The 18,519-nt window shown below is 37.9% G+C and overlaps 1 protein-coding gene and 1 pseudogene across 1 annotated transcript in view; both read left to right on the plus strand.

Annotated features, from left to right (window-relative positions):
* LOC114476032 (rap guanine nucleotide exchange factor 6-like) overlaps positions 1–18,519 on the plus strand; it is a 124,215-nt gene that overhangs the window by 15,521 nt on the left and 90,175 nt on the right. The window lies entirely within an intron of this gene.
* Positions 1,266–1,400, plus strand: LOC114476272 (uncharacterized; annotated as a pseudogene).

Consider the following 18,519-nt stretch of genomic DNA (forward strand, 5'->3'; position numbering starts at 1 on the left):
TGTATTTGTGTGTATGTGTGTGTGACCAAGTTGTTGAAATAACAATGGATTTAGGGTTTTTTTTTCATTTTTTTTTTTACGACCTTAGATTCTTCATTTAATGTCATTACATTGTCAATGGATTCAACCTGCTTCCATTTATTTGTCAAAGCTACAATTATATCCCAATTTTGTTTTTTTTTTTTTTTTTTTTTTTTTACAAGGAAGACTTGCTATTTATTTAGACTATGGGAGGAAAAATGAGTAACTACTAGAGGAAACATGCAAACGGGAAAAAACTGTGTTCAAACTTGTTTAGGAAAACGTTTTGGTATTGTAATAAAGTTTGACGTGATAAACATTCATTGGAAGGAACAAACACTTCAAACATAAAGCATTATAGTGCAACATTTCCATTTGCATTATCCTCAACTTGTACTTTCCTGACAGTGCAAAGTCAATCTGGACTAACTTCATTACATCTGTAGGTTTAAATACATAACAGACATCAGGTGACATTTCTGCAGTGGAGGCTTCACACATGCTCTTGCTTTTCTCACCTCTAGCGTTGTTGTCACAGTGATAAAGCATGTGTGGCCTGCTCAGGAGGAGCCAAGGCAATATGTTGCATTTAACTACCCAATGTTCTACCGTTTAAGATCCTCAGAGACCAGGCTTTAGTAGGTCAACAACAGCAACATTCCTTACGGTAGCCACTGTAGCCAGGCACCGCAGATACACAAGGCAACCAGGGAAAAAAATAGCTGATGGGACTGCTTTTGTACAACATATTTTGATGCTGTATGTGAAAATTTGAAAGATAAAAAGCAGCAAAATTCATAGGCGCTCATCAACTCGCTCTCGACCAGGTTGTGGTGCTGACGGTGAGTTATGGAGCATGCTGACGGTCAGGATTTTTAAGTCTTATTTTTAGAAACCCCGGCATGTTACTTTGCAGACTACACAACACAAGTACAACACAATGAACGGACATTTATAGCCAAAAAAAAAAAACCCTGGAGCTCTACGTCAGGAGGATAGGCCGAGAAACACCACAAGGTCTACTTTCAAGCATTGACTTTATACAGAATGTTCTTGTAGTACAAGAACAATGTAAGACTGTTGATTTATTGTCAATAAATGGATCATTACAAACATCGTCAGTTGTCCAGAGCAGTCTGCACATGTTTTTAATATGTGACAGAGTGACTTGAGTTTCATTTGTTTGGCTACATAACACATCCCAGTCTCCCATTGATTTTTCATGCTTGGAAAGGTCAAATGTTATTGCTTCTCTGCCTTTTGGCTAAGATCAAGTGTAGGAAAGGTCAAATGTTGGAGATTTTTTGTTTTTGTTGATTGGGTAAATTAATGTCATGTCAGTATTTATGCGTTGGGTCTACAACAGAATGGCACCCTATCCAGGCCAGGGACTATGCAGCATGGCACCTGATGTGAACTTGGATAGGACGTGTTCAGACTTGAGTCAAACTTGTTTGTATCAAGCCTTGTTTTAAATTGTTTTCAAATCAGAAACAGAATTTTTTGAAATGGCTGCATCATTCTAGTAAATTAAAATAGCATTGCATAAATAATTTATTAGGAGAGTTAGCGAAAAACGTTTTTACAATAGTCATCATGACTAGACAATATCGTCGAAGCAAAAAGTTACCAAGTGCAATTATTGATACATGGCAACGAACTGTCTACCAAAAAGAGACTTCAAATAAGTTCAGAATGTCACAATCACAAACCAATTGTTTGTCAGATTGATTTCGGGTTTCAGTAACATTTCAATGTCCGCAAAAATCCCTCAGACACGAGGAACTGCCAGCCGTTCCTACTGAATGTGATTAAGTCTGGATTGCTGACAGAGGCAGTAAGGTGGGAGGTCTCTTGTTTGGCAGATCCCACCGTGGAAACACTGAGTCACTGTCCACATCACAACCACGAGCAGCCGACTACTGTCTGCACTCTCTACTCTCCTTCTTTTAGCCCTAAAACCATGGCTATTCAATTACTCACTCAATTGGTCCACGTTTTGAAAACTAACTACTTCAGCTTGGCCAAACGTGTTTTCCATTTCCTTCAAGGAGAATTTTAAAACAACTACTTGCAAATAATGTAAAACGAGCTATATTTATCACAAACACTAAATTTGAATATACTGTAAGGACATATCTTGTGTATTTAATTGAAAGGTGCATACTTGAAACAGTCCTATTTTCAAAATTAAAATATATTCTGAAATAAATGTCAAGATGTGTTGGTTCTCCGCACCAATTTGATCATTTGGAGTTGATTTATGTTCGATTCCATGCCTCTGTCAGCTCTTCAAACGCTTGTCTTTGTGTATGCACATATATTGGCCCGATATTTTGGTCGACCTCTAGTTTTATGTTGCGTACTATTTTGCTACAATGACATAAAACTTCTTCAGCATTTGGTTTTCTGTGCTTTACCCGTTTCTTTGGTTGGAGACATAGATTTGAACTGTTCTTAAAGGTAGAGATAAAGTCACAAGTACGTGTGCTTGTCTCCAATAAAAGAAAACTTGCATGCCACTGATGAGGATTTGTACCAATAACATTTCTGCCTGATGGCATAAATGCTAAATCTAGATTCTTAAAAGAATGAAGCAGAGCAGGAAAAGAACAATTTACTGTTCTAACATTACGACACATTAATATAGAGATGTTTTTGATGTGCAGTGAAGTTTCCTAAAATTTACGTTCAGCCAATGGGGGAATGCAGCAGTTGAAAGTCTAGAGTAGCACTGTGATGGAGCTGCATGACAGCAGCACAACAAGAATTCTTGAAATATTTGAGTGTGAATGAATGCCTTGGCACAAGTTGGTTTGAATAGAAGTATGCATGTAACAAGAACAACAAGCAGTGGTACTAGCGTACACATAATGTTTTTAGCTTGGCATGCTGTCGCTTTCATTTTTCTACATTTAACACCACTTTGATTTTTAGTTTCCTTTTTCTTCTTCACCATTGTGCTTACCATGAGTTTGTTTGTTCGCTGACTCACTCGCTCCTTTGATTTAATGATCCCTTGACTTTTGTATGGTCAACTTCTTTACTGACATGTCTGAAAAGAATGTGCCGTGTTCACCTCTGGAATGCTGGCAATGTTATTACTGCATTCTCTTTTCTTCCGGCTTGCTTTAGTGCACATAAAAAAACCTCAGAGTTCTGCTGAGAACAAAGCAAATCTGCGTGCAAAATACTTTTGCAATGTTTTATGATTTTTTTTTGACAATTTTTCACAACTTCACATGTGCCCACCCACCTCCACAAGAAGCAAAGTAAAACTCCAACGTAGACTTCACCACCAAAGTTTTTGCTTTTGTTACTCCCAAGCCTTCTCTATCCTTCTGAAAACACGATACACTATCTAGCGTCATAGAGTGAATAGTTCCCTCATTAGCAGTCAACATGATTGACAGCATACATTAATGCGGTAGCAAAGCAACCACATTTCTTGGGTTACCATTACAGCTTGGTGTAAAGTTCATATAACCTGTGCAAGTCTTCACATACGAGAGACTTTGGCCACAGGGTATGAACTGATTGTGACCCTGGGGTGACCAAAAGGTGTACTGAGGTAATACATGGCCATACACTTATTACATCAACTTTGATGGACGGTCCCCCCCCCCCCTCCCTTTCCCGAATGATGTAATGGTCGGATAAATGCGACCTTCTCGTTCACTTTGCAAAATATCGGGTTCCTATCAGATTTAGGACCACATACAAAAGTGGCCTGGTTCGTATTTTAAAAAAAAATCGGATTAGTGCTATTGAAACAGTTTGTATACATGTCGCATATGGACAAAAATAAAAACGGATTTAGGTCGCATTTTCCACAGTTTGTACATAGGCTAAGTTGCCTGTGCTGATATGTGCGCTTTTCTTAGTTTTAGGAGATAAATAAATGTCATAGTACTAAAAATATTTCATGTACTTCCAGTTCAGTGGAAATGTGTTTTTCTCACTAACTTCTGTGGCTACTTACCACAGGCGCCAAGGTCAGCGAGACGGTCTTCAACTGGATTGGATTTAATAGGGTTGAATAGGGTGCAAACTGCAAAGACATGAAGGTGTACACTAGGATGTGTTTCTAGTTGTCTTGTGTTGCCTTGTCCTTTAATATTTCAGTTTCACTCTGGCAAAACAAGGTATTTTCTATGCAAATTAATGCAAACTCATACAAAATGTGCACTTGAGCTTCTTTGTTTAGTGAGTCAGTGTAACATATCTTAAACTCACTAACCGTGTGAACTTTTGAAAGGTCTGTTTTTTTGGTCTTCAACTTCGAATAAATGTTAGATTTTAATCAGAATGGCTGTCATTAAAAACCCATTAAGCATAGTTGATTTTGTGTTTAAAAATAACTGAAAATAAAGAATTAAACCTGTTTGTATAATGGTATTCAGGGTTAGATAATCTTGATATTTACCATCATCAGAAAATTCAAGCATTCAAACTTCACGTAGTTTGAACTGGGCCCGAGGGGCTTCTAACATCTGAGGCTCATATGAACCCAAACCACCCTAAATATAAGCAGGAGTAATTCTTTCAGTCCGCAGGCAGGCAGAAGCAAGTGAACCCAGCTGTCAGACGCTTGTTTTTATTGGTTCTGCAGTCCGAAATAAGGAAATAAATTGTATAGCTGGTCTGCTTGTTTGTGTCTTTGATTCATGGCGTTGAGGTAAGAGTGTGAGAAACGTAGCAGGGCTGCCTGTCTGAACAGATTGGTGGAGGATATCTCTTTCGTATCTTGGCTAGTTGACAGCCTGCCTGTGACTGTGAGGAGACGTAGATGACAGCTTTTCAAGAAGCGCCAAGTGAGTGGTGAGCAAGAGCTGCAGTGTTCGTTTGCAACTTCTATGCTCACATTTACACCTTTTCTTTCTTGAGCTACATACACAGTACCACCCTCAGTATTCTCCTCTATCAGAACAGGCAAAAAGTCACGTTGACACCAGCATTATAACATCTGCTGCCATATGTCATACATACCCTGCTGCCAGTTGACGAAAAATACTTTAAAGTCAAACAAAATCCCAAAAATATCTGTCTTAACCTGTTGATAAGAACATAATTGATGTTTTTTAATTTGTGTTTCTGTGCCAATCTACACCTTCAAGCATGAACAGTTTTTAAAGACTCAAAATCTCAGGCGCTGCCAGGCACCAGTCAGTCTCTGGAGGTAGACATTTCTTAGTAAAGCTGGAAGTGATGTACACACTACACCGAAACATTGTTTTGTAATCTGGAAGAAAATATGTTTATGGCGGATCCATAACTGTGCATACCTGTTTATTGCTTATCTGTTTAGATTTTTAATGCTCCTGATGTTTTAGTCTTTCAGCCCATCCGCACTCACATTTTTTGGGTCCAAAAAAAACTAAAATATTTTCAACAACTTAAAAACTTTGCTAAATGGTTAATGTTTGCTGTAAAGCCAAGAGATTAAAAGTTGTTGGAGTGATGGAAAAGTCTGAATTATACCTGATGACGCCAGTGACCTTTTATTTCCAAAAAGAAAGTTTACTTCTGTCAATACATTCATACACTTTGGTAAGAAACATACTGCAGCTAAGATTAGACAAACTTTCAGATTTTCCGTTGTGGTGTTTTTGTGTGTCTCTGGTGGTTGGGTTTGGCTGGTGAAGACACAGCTGGTGTCGCACTTACCCGTGTTTGCCTTTCTTTCTTTTAATTGGAGAAAAGATAGCAGACCTTTTCGAATACTATACTAAAATGTGAGGTCGCATTGCAGACAAATGTTTAAATTGCATATGAACTTATATATATATATATAAGTGTGACCTGAAAATAGAACAATGTTAAGTTAACATTTTACTGGTGTTTGGTTCATTTTCTACATTTTAATACAAACAAGTTGGTGTCCATCTGAGACTCAAGTTTTGCATGCTTCTCCTCTCCATTCATCACTCACTCCCTCCTTTCTATGGTTTTCAATAAGTCGCTCACACCACTGTCGTCACTGGACTTTTTTTATGTATCCGACTTTTTTCTTTCTTCCCCTGCACGGAAAGTCTTACAAGACTCTCTTGATTTTTAAAAGCACTTTTGCTCACAAGAAATCAAATGCTGTCAGTCTGTTCTTAAAATAGTCTGCCACACAGTCTCTGGCTTGTTTTTATCTTTCAGAATGACTTTGTGTTCGCAGGGTTTGAAGCTTTCTGTCACAAGTCTATTCCTTCAACCTTTGTTCATGGAAGTATTGTCTTTGTGTGAGAGAAGGAGCAGGCTGAGCTGGGAGCAACGGAACAGGATTAAACAGTTAATTGGTGAAAGGGTGATTAAAAGTTAACACTACCAATGCCAATAGGGTTAAGAGTGTGGTCCACTGCTAAGCAGGGGATTTCCAGTTTAACTGTGTTTCGAGGGATGAAACCAGCTTAGGATCACAGCTGAACTAATGGTCAAACTATTAAGCGGTAATAATGCTGTGTTGTGTTTAATGTTAAGCTTTAACTTCTTGATTCATTGTGTGTGGTTTATGCCAGAGATCTATTGTTCATCATGGTGTTTTTATCTTTTGTCTTTTGTCATCTTCAAACATGAAAATTTATGAAATGGGGATGCACCGAATATTCGGCCACCAACATTTGGCCTTCGGTTTAGTGAGTTAAAAGCAAGGCCGAATAGTAGCGTGTGACGCAATCAAACAACGTGCAGTGATCTTGAGTCGGAAAAGTGTGTGCGCGTTGCTGCAGAACCAGCAGCGGCAGCTCCTTCCGCACACAAACACAACCAGACTCTCTCCTTTCTGCTCTCCATCGTCCGTCACCACGTAAAAGTTGGAAACCGTCCAATTCCACAACCAAGTCCGTTGTTAGTGCTGTGAGCTACGAATCCTTTAACATCCCCATTGTTTCCTTTACACTACACCGGGTCTTGCTGCATAGACTGGTGTAACATTAGCATGCAGTGCTATCAGCTGATGTGTGTAAACAATGGGTCCATGGCTCCAAGCAGTGACTCCCAACACGATCGGCAGCAGAAAAAGTAGTGCAGTTTGTATTTACATATATGGCAATAAAGTATAACTTATATTCTATATTAAACCGCAGTGTTTTAGCTGTTAGATAGTTGGAGAGGGAGGAGCTCACATTCTAGGAGGCGTGGTAGGTGACGTCACCTACCAGCAAAATCCATCTGTCCCATTTGGAGCTGACTTTTTACAAAATGTGGAATAACAAGGGAGGGAGGAAAGAACTTTTTCAACTTTGTCCCTCTGAATGAGGTTAAAGGGATGTATATCACTGTCGCAAAACCATTAGAAAGTGATTTTTTTCATCATACCTCCCATTTAATGCAGTTTAGCTGTTTTTGGAATGCATGTTTTGTTTTATTTGAAGGCCTAATATAAATGAAAAACTTTGTTGCTACTGGAATATTTTAAAAAATGTCATAATATTAAATAAACATTACTTTAAAAAACATGTATAAAAATGTATTCTAGGCTATTTATGCACTATTTAAAAAATAGTGAAAAACTTAACCGCATTCGATATTTGGTATTCGGTATTCGGCCAAGCGTTTATACTTTATTCGGCTTTGGCTTTGGCCTCAAATTTTCATTTCGGTGCATCCCTAGTATGAAATGTGAATTAGATGAAACAAAAAGACAAAGATACTAACAAAAAACTTAAGACTGAATGTGAGTATTTATCATCCGTCTCAGTTATAGCACAATATCCATTGTCATCTCGGAGGATGGTTACTAAAGGATGAGACTGCTGGTGTATAGAAGCTACAGAAATGGGTCGCTATATTGCCATTACCATTACTGTGAATGTTAGGAAAGAGTGATTCTTCAGTGTTTTATTGCTCCTCGTTGGCAGTTTTCTAGGTTCTCCTTCTCAGATCAAGGCAATTGAAACCGCAGTAGATTCCTTCATCTTCTACCATTAGCCGCACAAATAACAAACAGCAGTTGCCAACAGTACACAAATGTTTAGAAATTCCAACTACTAGAACCAGAGAAGCCACTGAAACTAAAAAGTGTTGTATGTGTCCTTTAGGAAGTGGATAGCAAACTAATCAGTATCGCATTACTCACATTTTCAAGTTGATCATTTGTTACAAAATGGGTCTGAAACTCAAACACTCTCTCAATAAGACTCAAGGCTTTTAATTATTCACCACAGGTTATAATTCCCCTCAACACGCCAGGGCACATAGATAGCATTTATAGCACATTAGATAACACTCCAGCTGAATCCCTATCTTTCTCATGCAACGTCTTATTGGCAACTGCTTTACTTTCAAAGCCTTATCGTGGCGTTCTTGTTATTTACAGTTAGGCTGACCAGTGTTAGTCTGTAACAGTCTTTTAAATGGAAATGGAAACGGCAAATGAATAGGATTGTCAATAATTCAATTAAATGGGGGCACAATCTAAAAAGTGTTGCCATAAAAAGTTCTACACTGAGGTATTGTGTGTTTGTAGGTTTAAAGTATGTGACAACCATATGGACACATGAGCTTCCGAGAAACCTCATCTAACAAAGTGTGTTTGCAAGTATGTGACATCTGTATGAGATGGAAAGTTCTTCTGATGCTGTAGGTCAAACAGCAGCCTGTTTTCTTAGCATGAGACTATGACAAGCAGCTTGTCCTCATAAACAATAAGGTGGCAGATTCACTGTCGTACTGTGTAACCCACTCATCCTTAATGGAAGCTGATTTGAACACTAAAAGCCTTGTTTTCTTCATTGTGAGTAAATGCCCGTGTAGTATTGACACAGATGTTGTCAGTGCCCTTATGTAATGCAATGTTCAAGGCCGATTATGAAGGCAGGATGTTTGCTAAGCTGTTTGTTCTACCCCGTCTGAATGGACATGCTGTTCAGTCTGTCTACAATATCCTCTGTATCCGTTGTGAGGGATATTGTTCATTCTGGTTGGAGGTGGGTGTGGGCATATGGTTGATTGAATTCACTACACAAGTGGGAGAAATTCCGCTTTCCCAAAATATTATCTTCAAAAGTCCTTAAAACATGTCCCAAATAGTTTTTCTTTCTTTATCGGATCATGAAAAGTGCAAAGTTTTAACTTTAAACACAAAGAAAACCCACTTGCTTTTGAAAACTTAAAAATATACAATTATTTGAAAAGGTTTAAGGGTAAAGTTGGTAGTGTTTGGCAATGAAGTAACATTCTTTCCTTGCCACTCATCTTATGTAGGAGGGGCTCTGGCTATAATAAATCTCTGCTTGAAGGCTGACTGTGGATTGGAAAGGGAGAAATGAGGTGGGTGGGACAAAACCTCTGTACAGTATTGTAACAACTTGCTTTTGTATGCCTAGTCGTAGGTGGCTGAGTGCTGCCACAGCTTGTGTGTGCGTGAGTAATATACATATTTCAGGCAGCTGCATGTCTCGTCCTTAGTATCCTGTCAGATTTTAGGGGCCTGGAAGCTATTAAACGGATCTAAAATTATTGCAAAACATAGTTAAAAAGGCTACACCGCATTAATAAGCATGTTAGTGCTTAGGTGGGTCTCTTGTCCTCCGTCTGCTATGTAAGTGTAGGAAACAACAGTAAGGATAGGTCGGAAAATTATACCACAAACATGTAATGTGAGTTAAGGAGTAATAATAAGGGGCACAATGGCATTTTTACTGTGTCCTTAGGCACATTGTATAAATGTGAATGTACAGTATGTAGGTGTTGTGCTTATTGACATAGCTTATCCCCATCAGTATAGCTGGGCAGGCCGTATACCTAATAACAAACATTGATTATAACACAGATATCATCTACGCGTCATGGATAAAAATAATCAAAAGTATTTCTTCCGGAAAAATCAAGAATTTACTCACAAACCAATGTGAAAGGTTGAAAATACCGCTCGCAAGTTTGTTTTTGACGCCATCACAAACATTGAGTTTGTTGACAAATGGTCATTTGACTTGAATGTTGGTAATCTTCCGCATTGCAATGTGGGATTGGGAATCCTGTTAAAGAATGCAAAGATGGAACCAAAGCAGAAAAGTTTCTTTAATAAGTATTTTTACTTCATTGTTTTTGTGATTACTAGTGTTTTTTTGGCAGACAAGGAAGACATTGAGTCGCTTGACACCAGTTTAGTTCTGGTTTGTTTATGGTGTTCCGTTGTGATATGACGTGACTTCGCGAGAGATATTTCATTTTGGCGGTACTCTGGTGTTTCCGTGAAAGCCACAACATCAATACCCATCATTGTTTTGGCACAACACCAGAAAGTGCATTTTTGGGGTCACACTGGCATTAGTAGTGGATGAGAACAACTTTTGGATGATTTACATGGGTATGGTTTAAAAAATGTGAGGGATTCTACCCAACAGCTTTAAGTTTTTTTTTTTCCTAGATTAATAAAGAGCAATAACAATCCAATGTGATATTATACAGAAAAATGTAATCAACGAACCAAGAAAAGCAAAAACACATCAAAGTAAGAACCTTACAAATTTCTAATTGCATACCTTTAACATGTCCCAGGTTTGAGTCATTTAATGAAAAATAAATATATGATTAAATTGGTTAACCAATGTTAAAAAAACAAACCAGAAAAAATGAATGACTAATTTATTCTTGTTTGTGTAAGGGGTTTTATTTGATCCTTTCTTCAGATAATAACTCATTTTTTAAATCTTAGTACAATAAAAAAGCTACATTTCTCTTAGAAAACCAGCAGTCCTCAAAGTACCAGTATCTTAATTTTTTTCTTCTTTTAATTGCATTATGCTTTGTGGTATCAAGCAATTTAATCTCTTGGTCCATTAGTCTCTAATTGTGACGTTTCTACCAGGAGGTGGCAGCAGCACTGTACTGAGATATAGGTTACCACACGCAGCAATGCATGCTCACTTCAGATGGCCATACAGTTCATTCACCAGTTATTCCCTAGTTTTTGCACCTACAAAAACACATTACTTAAATCACCCAACAACTATTTTTTGGCCTGAGCAACATGAAAGAGAAATAATAAATGACTCAGCAATTGTGTATTTCCAGTTCTTTCCTAAACATATAGCATATTGATTTTTTAACACCTATAATGAATTGTTTGTCCTTTGTGTGTTGCTAACACAATCCTGTAACACATTTAGTGGTTTCCAAGCATTCCATTTCTGTTTAATCTCCATCAGTCGATTTCAAGTAAAAATGCTTTAAACTCAGCTGGTGATGAGTTAATGAATGGGTCTTCTGTCTATGTGACGTCGTAATCATAAATAAGGTCATAAAGGCCATCACATGAGTCTCTGGGGAGGAGGGTCAGAGGTCAGGAGCCACCAGGAGGAGATTGATCGTCCGTCATTTGCTTTTCTGCAGGAGGATGGACATGTAACTCATCCTCGTAAAATCAAGTTCAATATTTGTGTATATAAAGGTGCTCATAGTGCCTGTTAAAGGCAGGTACAGTTGATTAATTTTACCGATTTCCAATGCAAAACTCTATGATTGGATTGGAATTTCATTATTGTATACAGTAGGTTTTGGAGCATTAGAGCAAAGTCCTGGAATCAGCTCTTTTCCAGACCAACCTGTACTGGTTTTATTCAGCGTTTAAGAAAGTTTGGCATTGGTCTCAGGCTGGGATCACGTTACCATCCTCTCACTGTGAGTGTGTCTCAAAGGACAATGTCAAAGCAAAGCTCTCATCCTAGGCCAATTGATGACATGCCTCACTCTAATCAATACAAAAAAGGAGGACAGTTGGAGTCATGTGTGCATTATTAGTGATGGCGCTCTCAGTACAATGGCTGTCTATTGTCACAAGTCATCTGGTGGATTTGTTATTTAGAGTCCTACAGATCGGTTGTATAGAGTATGAATTTCTGTCTAGTGTCTAGTAGAGACATTTTGTGTTGTAGATGTTACATGGTATTTGCATTACCATGTAATACTCTTTATTTCTGTTTTAGTTGATGTTGGTCATGTGTGGGACACATTTTAAAGATATTAGAGTGTAGTTGATCAACTGAATGAATCATTATTAGTCTAGCACTTGTTTCTGAAATTATTCTACAATTTAAATTGAGCTTGGAGTTGAGACCTTTTGTCGTCCAGCTGTTGTCACATCTGGGACCTTAAGAGTTTTCTCTTGGTACCCCCAATTTCCTACCACAGTCCAGTGTCATACATGTTAGGCCATGTAGGTTGGAATCAATGAATGGATGTGCGTCGTCCTCATTTCTCCAACTATCTTCTACATCGGTTTCATTATTGGTTGTGGGGTGCTAAACTCTAGGGAGGAAATTGACAACTTTATTCACTGTGGGGGCCCAAAACATGTGATTGTCTGATCCGACGGCCACAATATTAAAATACATATCCACCTTTAGAATAATGACCAATCTGAACATTGATGCAGTAGCGAACAAAGGTTTTGTCTGTTTTTGTCATCAATTGTGTTGTATATCGGCAGGCCGATATATGGACTTTTTTTCAAAATAGACCATCGGCCAAATTTTTTTAGCACTTTAGAGTAGCCATTAAAGGAAAAAACAAAAAAGTAATAATTATAATAGCATGTGCATGGGAGAAGTAGAAGCCAATAGGCTTACAAATAAAAAGCCGATATAATAGGATAAGGATATAATATAATAGTGCCTGATCAAATATCCTTATCCTATTATATCTTTAATAGGATAAGGATTTTTGTTTTACTTGGTTGTGTACGGGTATATTTAATGTTCAATAAATGTTAAGAGTTCTATTGGTGTATTTCATTTAATTTCTAATATATACGTTTATATCATGAGCGTTTCAATTGTCTTTCATAATCAATGTGCTTTAAGAAAAAGTATATCGGCTTTAGATATTGGTCATCGGCTGAATTTTTTTTTTTTTTAATTCGGTATCTGCATCGGCCTTTGCAAATCCCATATCGGTCGACCTCTAAATAGTGTATTTTTCTGTAATTTTGTGTATTTTTCTATCTTTTTTTGTATTTTTGTTGCCTTTTTGTGTTAATTTGGACTCATGTTTTAAATCTTTCCTTTCATTTAATGTGCTTTTGGATTTATTATATACGTATTTGTATGAGGGGCACATAAAATCAGAAGGAGGTTGGCTTGTGGCTCAGTCTGGTTGTGGCTCTTTCCAACCTGTTGTTGACGTGTGGGCGGAAACTTAATTACCTTTTAAAGGAGAATCAATCTCACTTCACAGCAAACGGCTGCGACCTCATTTCAAATCCCCCGTTGTGTGGTGAACATTGTTACCTGTCTTAACAATGTTTCTAGTCTGAAGAAAATTTCCAAATAAATATTAAAAATATATTTTTTCATGTTATTTTTGATGTAATAAATAGCACAAAAAACTCCAAACATCACAAGTTACAGGTAGTCTATTTAATGGTCTAGACATATATTTGTCTTTGGTCTTCTTTGTGATCAAGACATGATTTTTACCTGAATAATGACCCCCCTACTCTTATTCAATATTTGTCAACATTTACAGAAAGGTTTCTAGTTCAATGAGGCTAAGCTTGCCTTTTTAGTGTCAAAATTGTTCAATAGTAGTAAATTGTATTCGCAAGCAACAGCATAATAATTTAGTCTATAATCTAGTTAATGATCTGCATCAAGGGTTCTCAACTGGTCTCACCATGGAACCCACATTTCCACGGTCATTAAATCGCGAACCAAGATGCAAGATGCACAACTATAACATTACATTTCACTCTCACCTTAAAAGAATCAACTCTTCCCCACCCCTTTGATTCTCCTTCCCTGACTCCTTCTTCCCTGTTCCCTTCCCCCCCATTTTTTCCCATTTTTCATCTAAATGCAGGGCGTCTCCAATGCCCATGGCGACCCACAGTTCTCCTGTTCTTGTCTCCCACGTTATTTGTCATTTGTTGTTATATGTGTGATGTTTTCTTTTGACGGGATGATACTGAAATGTTTGTACATGTGGTTTTACCTGTGAAAAGCACTCTATAAATAAAGTTTACTTACTTACATATATAATTTTTTTTAAAAACATAAATCTATGTGTATTCCTGTTCAACATGAATTTCACAGTAGGAGTGTAGCAATATCTCGATACGGCTATTTTTTGCAAGATCAATTATCGATATGCTCGCGCTAAGTATTGATTTAAAAAATAATAAATTGTTTTTCTTTTTTGGGGGGGGAATTTAAGATGTATTTTGTTATTTTAGAAAAACTTTTCTGCTTTTTCACTAAAATGTGCAGGTAGGTCTTCATAGAAATGTTGTCACTATTTGTTGAAGGAACCAATATATTGTTTACTGGAATATTGCACTATAATGGTGTCACTGGTAAGAAAGACCTTATTTTTTGTTTACAGAAAGCACTATTGGAGATACTTATTTGTTTACATTGGTATGTTGACACTTATTTACAGAAATGTTGCACTAAAATAGTGTCACTGTTCATAGGACACTTTTTCATTTATTGTCTTTCAGAGATATAAAATAAGTTATTTTTTTCACTTAATCTTTTTTTTCTTCTGGTTATGTCATAGATTATTGTAGATTGATTTCTGACCAATATATCGATAATCGCAGCATTGTCATATCGAGCTTTGTATCGCGTATTGTATCGTGAGGTGCCCAGAGGTTCCCAACCCTATTTCACAGCATGTCCGTCAAAAGAAAAATTTCTTTCAAAATAAAAGACAAGTCCAACATGAGAGACATTAAGTATTTATTTATTTTTGACCAGCTATCCGCGACCCACTTTTGGGTCCTGACCCACCAGTTAAGAATTGCTGATCTACATTATGTTGTGGTTCTTACTTAAAGCAGGCTCTACGGTTAATGAAAACCAGGAACTTGAGTGTCAGGTCCGTTTGGCTCAATCTGAGCTCACATGGTGAAAGAGTGACCTGTAGCCTCAAAGCTGTACGATGACAAACACACACATGCACGCTCAGCAGCTTCACAGGACTGCAGCAGGATGTTGTGCTCACTCACCCAGTTAAATGCTATTTGAAGTCAATACTGTTCCACTTGTGAACCGGGCTTTTCCAATGACCGCCTTCTAGTCACTGCCTAAGGTTGGTGGTTAGATTACGTTCCTCATCTGAATATAACCCCCTGTTCCCAAGAATTTGGAAATGGCCTCTAAAAGGATTGACAAGTGACAGCAAAGGGCCGAGGGCAAAAGATTGAGTACACACAGACAATAGCTGGACTAACACATACACAGTTTATATACATGTCATTGTGACTTTGCCTTATACAAACAAAAGCGATGATGAGCGGAAAGACTCCACCCTGCTTCAGGATTCTATCCTCAAGTGTTGTTCTGATTCATAAGTTACATACTAGAGCATTTCATGCGTGTTCTGTCTGAATGCTGATTATTTTGGTTATTGACTCTTGATCATATCATTGTGTTGCTTTGCTTATGCTGTTCAGTCTTAGCCGACCATCTAATCTCTTATAATGAAACAAGTCAAAGATATTAGATGGGTAATTATAATAAAATAACACAAAAGTATCTTTAAATCATATAATACAAATCATGTTAAATGTTTCTATAATAATATCTATCTATCTATAAAGCAAGGACTGTCTGTCTATCTATGTGTTCCTCAAATGGGCTATATGCACGCCTCACTTCCGTGTTTGAGTGAAGACCGTTAAAGAACTTCCGGTTCTTTATTATTACAAATGACTATAGTTTTCATATTAATCTCACGCAACTCAAAAATAGCAGTAAATAGCAAAGGACGTCTTATACATTATTTGCATAAGCTACTGGCCTTTCACCGACAAACTGTTTTTCCCATTGATTGACAGATAGATAGATAGATAGATAGATAGATAGATAGACTTTATTGTCTGGCCTGAAGCAGTGACAGAAATTTTTTTTTGACACGGTCACAACAACACATTCAGCACAATGAAACACATTCAGCACAATGAAACATAAAATTGGCTTAAAAACACACAATGAGGATAATTTTATTCAGAGTTGTTCCTCTTGTTTTATGTTTAGCTAGGCGCTAATGCTACTTTACTAGCTATAGCTATGTTTTGATAGCATTTCTTACCTTGTATAAAACCTAATGTCTTCATCTGAAGCTGCAAACCGTCACCGGAGCACTGCGTTCTCCACCCGGACCATCTCGATAACACTGAGGGCTAAGTCCAATGCACCAAGCTCAGCACAGTAGTCGCGGTAGTCGCGGTGAGGACATGGTACATCATGTCCTCCTCGGGGTCCTCAGAGGGAGAGGTTGGTCGCTTGCTTCACTCCCAAACACCAGGACGAGGTGCAAGAAGGGAGTAATTATTCCATTCAAAAAGAACGGGGACAGCTTCACCGACGCCGTTGTGCATTTGATCACTCCTTTATGTCAGGGTTAGAGATAGGATTTATCTCTCCAGATGTTGATGACCCACTTTTTTCGCAGCTCATCCTCTTCAGAGAACGTAAAAAAACAAAGCAGAACTACATCTAGCTGAAGCAGGACACTTAAGGATGCAACAGTGGTATCTTGATGTGCTATCTTTTCTTGTTTGGAAGGTAAACTTCCTCTTTTTGAATGTCATTGTGTAGACACACAACCACACACACAGGCACAATAAAACAAAGCTGTGAAAAACATGTTTCAAAAGTGTAACGGCTCACTTTTCCACTGTTTTGACTGTCTGAAAGCGGTAATAGGAAATACGTCAGCAGTCTTATTTTCAACCGGAAATACGTCACGTCACTGTGCATATAGCCCTTATCTCTGCGGATAAGGCTCAGACTGCCATAAGACTTTCAACATGGCTGCTGCTTGGTTCAAGGGTGTGCCACGTCGGATTTTGTTGTACTGCAATAATATCGTTAAGACATGACTGTAGTCCCTTGTTTATCGCGTGGGTTACATTCTTAAAATGACCCGCAATAGGCAAAATTCACAAAGTAGTCAGCTTTATTTTTTACAATTATTATACATGTTTTAAGGCTGTAAAACCCCTCACCACACACTTTATACACTTTTCTCAAACAGACGTCGACATTGTGGGGGTTTTGTCAGGGAGAAAACTTGCAAACATACAGCAGGATCATAAAATGTCCCCATTCGCTTTATATACGTGTTTGAAGCAAAGCACCGCCCACCAGCGACACATCCAACTCGGTGAGTTTCACTGCCTGCTGAAATGAGGAGCTGTGCTCCTTTTTCTCCTCTCATAAACATAAACCACCAGTGAAAAAAGCCGGTGTGATCAGTTGCTATCCTAGCTCAGTACTACAGAGAGAACTTTTACCGGCTACTACCACCTCCTCGCTGATCTCCTTCACGCCAAATCTTTCCTAATCTGGTCCTGGTTATAAAGGCCATGTCACACAGCTCCAGGTGGTCACACACAGCTTCTACTCAATGGTTGAATGGGTGAACAGACCGGTGTCCGTGTTGACGGCCTGACGTCATCGTCAACAAAGACTCTGATAATTTCAATCAGGACGCAAAACACAATGTGCGGGTTCTCTCTTAGCCAATCAGGACACAGAACACAATGCGCGTTCATACGTTGTAAAAAAAAGGCATTCAAAATTGCACTGTAAACAAAATCTGCGATACTCCGAGGCCGCGAAAGGTGAACCGCGTTATAGTGAGGGACAACTGTATTTCATAAATGCCGTTGTCCTTCGTCCACCAGAGGCACCACAGTCACGTGCGCCCACGTAGCAACGTGCACGCCAGAGCCAATCGCTGGAGAGCCCACCTCCTGGCCTCAGTACACAGTGTGTGTGGACTCATATCAGCCGCTACATTGTACAGCTACATTTGTGATGTGCAAAACAATAACATAAAAGTATAAAATAAAAATAGAAATAGGCTTTTGCTTTATACCTGTATATGTGTAACAAATTTATAATTAAGTTATGAGTGGAAAAGGTTAGGTACAGAATTTTACAAATATCAATATAGACACATATGCGCCCAGTTGCACAAGTACATACATACTGTATATACATACAGTACATGTACACAAACACCTACATACATGCATAGGCAGACTATTTATATAATATAGTCTGCCTAGGCATCTATGAATACAGACTTCTACGGGCACTGCACTCGTAATTTAAAAAGCTAAAAGTAAAGCTTTAAAACAATCTTAATATAAAACATACTTTTTTATTTAATTATGTTTCACACTTAATATGTTTCAATTATTCCTGATTTTCTCAGGAAATTGACTTTGATCTCCTGACATGTTTTATTCAGAGGTGTCTGCTGATCACTTTGATGTGTCCTTGACTTCCGCGTAGTAATTCCTGCAAGTTCATTTTGTCTTATTTTTGAATAATATGTTGTTAATAAAATGATCAGCAGATGCCTCTGAAAAAGACTGGCAGTTGACAGTCGAAACATGTCAGATCTATGTCAATTTCCTGAAAAAAATGAAACCTTAACATATTGTTCAAAAAGAAGACAAAATGAACTTGCTGGTATTGTTTCAAACTTAAAAAAATATCCATTAAGCTTAAGAAAATGTTCCCCTTTTATTGTACTTAAAAACAACTAACC

Source organism: Gouania willdenowi, chromosome 14 (genome assembly GCF_900634775.1).
Source record: "Gouania willdenowi chromosome 14, fGouWil2.1, whole genome shotgun sequence".
Taxonomy (NCBI): domain Eukaryota; kingdom Metazoa; phylum Chordata; class Actinopteri; order Blenniiformes; family Gobiesocidae; genus Gouania; species Gouania willdenowi.